Here is a 2500-nt window from a genome sequence, read left to right as displayed (position 1 = left end):
TTTTCTAAATTAAATTAGTTGCTTGAAAACATGGACCCAAACGCTGATCACTTTGCTAAAGTCGAAGGGCAGATTTGGGAAGCAGTGAGATGTTACCATGAAATATATGGGGGAGAAAAAAAAAAGAAAAGGACCATACAGACAACTCTCACTAATTTTCTGGCTAGAAACCCCATTCCCATTCCCAGGGATAATCCAGATGATCCAGAACCTTCCACAAGTGGAGTTATTACTGTGACTGACAAAATGCTAACATCATCCAACTCTTCTTCGTCAGAGTAAATTTTTGTAATTTGTGTATTTTTATGAATGTATGTATATATGTATTAAAATACATCTGTAAGTTTATATGTAATGTTTCCAACCCTCAAAGACAAAGATAGGATTTATAAAGATACAGATAATAAAATGCAGTAATAATGAAAACTAAAAAAAAACCTGAGGTATTTAATTTATATTAGAACTGATTTATGATGGAGTCCTTGGAATGGAGACCCATTGTAAGTCGGGGACTACCTGTATATTATTGTTGTGTGCTGTCAAGTCGATTCCGACTCATAGCCACCCTGTAGGACAGAATAGAACCGCCCCATAGGGTTTCCAAGGAGCGGCTGGTGGATCTGAACTGCCGACCTTTCAGTTAGCAGCCAAGCTCTTAACCGCTATGCCACCAGGGCTCCTACTTGTACTTAAACCTGTAGATTTCTGCTCATTTTCGGAGGAAATTCTGATTCTCCAATGTTAAATGAATGTCTTGAGGTCTTACTTGCCTGCCTTGCCATGACTACCTTGCAATAAACTAAATGAGTTTATGTGTAATTAACCTAAACATCTCTTTACTTATTCTTAAGATAAAATCCTCCAGGACAGCAAGTCACATACAATATGTCCAAAACCATTTCCCAAAACTGTACTCTCCCTGTCTTTCCCATCTTCATTTTTGCAACTCTCCTTTTGCAGTTGCTCAGAACAAAAATCTTGGAGTTATCCTCCACTCTCTAATTCCATATCTAGTCAGCAAATCTCACCTGCTCTACATTCAAAACATATTCAGAACGGAGCCACTTCTCGCCACCTTTACCACTATCACCTTGTGAAGCCAGCCATGTCTCACCTGGACTGCTGCCATAGCTGCTGTGTGAGCAACTTTTAAATTCTGAGGTTCCCTATGTCTCTTGGGGGGATTTCAGAACTAAAATTAAGCACTTCATTCTGAAATTAAACTGAAGATTTTACTTCTACACTCCTGATAACCATTCAGCTTCAATTAAAGCTGCCATTTGAAAAACGAAGCTCAGTCGTGCTTGTTATGTTAACAGTGTTCCTGAAGCTGGCCTCAGAAAAAAGCTTTATTGAATTGTTAAAATAAATTACAGCCTATAGATAGACATGTGGAGCCTTCATTACGCAGTGGTTAAGGGTTCAGCTGCTAACCAAAAGGTTGGCAGTTCAAATCCACCAGCCCCTCCTTGGAAACCCTGTGGGGCAGTTCTACTCCGTCCTATAGGGTCACTAGGAGTTGGAATCGACTTGACGACAATGGGTAACTAATGGTCAGTTCTGTATCAAAAGATTCCAATTAAGTTGACCAGGTGCAAATGTATCACTAAATCTTCACATCAAAATTGTTTATACTTTTCATTTTATAAATATTGCTTTAGTTAAACTGTATCAAGTATGACAGATTTGTGTTAGACTAGAAACTGATGTAAATCTCATCTCCCTTCCCATCATTGCTTTGATGTGAAATTGTTATCTGTACTTACTCTACTTGTTAAATATCTCTGTTTGTTTTGCCTGTGAGGCAGAGCATACCATCACAGCCAAATCGAATGCATGCTCTCCTGCGGTTCATTCCTTCAATAAATTTTATTTGTTTAAATATCAGATTGGAGTGTTGGTCCAGTGACTTCACAAGGACACTGCCCTGGACCTTGTAAAGTCTATCTTCAACAAAGCAGCTAGTGCGGAGTGGCCTGTTAATAGTAAATGTGATTTGTCATTTATTGCTCAAAATGTCCCAATGATCTCCCATCTCATAATAAAACCCAAAATTCTTGTAATGGCCTACAAGGCTCTACATCAGTAGTTTTCAAAGGTGAGCATCAGAGTAGCATGGAGGGCAAGATTGTTGGGCCCCATTTCCAGAGTTTTGTAGTTCAGTAGGTCTGGGATGGCACCTGATACTTTGCATTTGCCTTTGTAACCAGTATCTGGATGGTATTGATGCGGCTAGGGGACCCGACTTTGAGAACCACTGCTCTACATGTACAATACCTCTCCTCTCCCCCTCATTTTCCTTCTAAATGCCAAATGTGTGTCTTCCTCATGTTAGTGCTTGTTTTTCCCTAGGCCTGGTCTGCTTCTTTATTTACACGAGACTTGTCTCATTTTCTTCAGATCTTTGCTCAAATAATGCTGCTTCAGAGAGGTTTTCCCTGACCACTATATTTAGAAGGGCATTGCCTGTCACTCTTGGCTCCAGTTTTTTTTTTTTTTT

This window comes from Trichechus manatus, unplaced genomic scaffold (assembly GCF_000243295.1).
Source record: "Trichechus manatus latirostris isolate Lorelei unplaced genomic scaffold, TriManLat1.0 scaffold00179, whole genome shotgun sequence".
Lineage (NCBI taxonomy): Eukaryota > Metazoa > Chordata > Mammalia > Sirenia > Trichechidae > Trichechus > Trichechus manatus.
The sequence above is the reverse complement of the archived record's forward strand: the minus strand, read 5'-3'. Positions refer to the sequence as shown.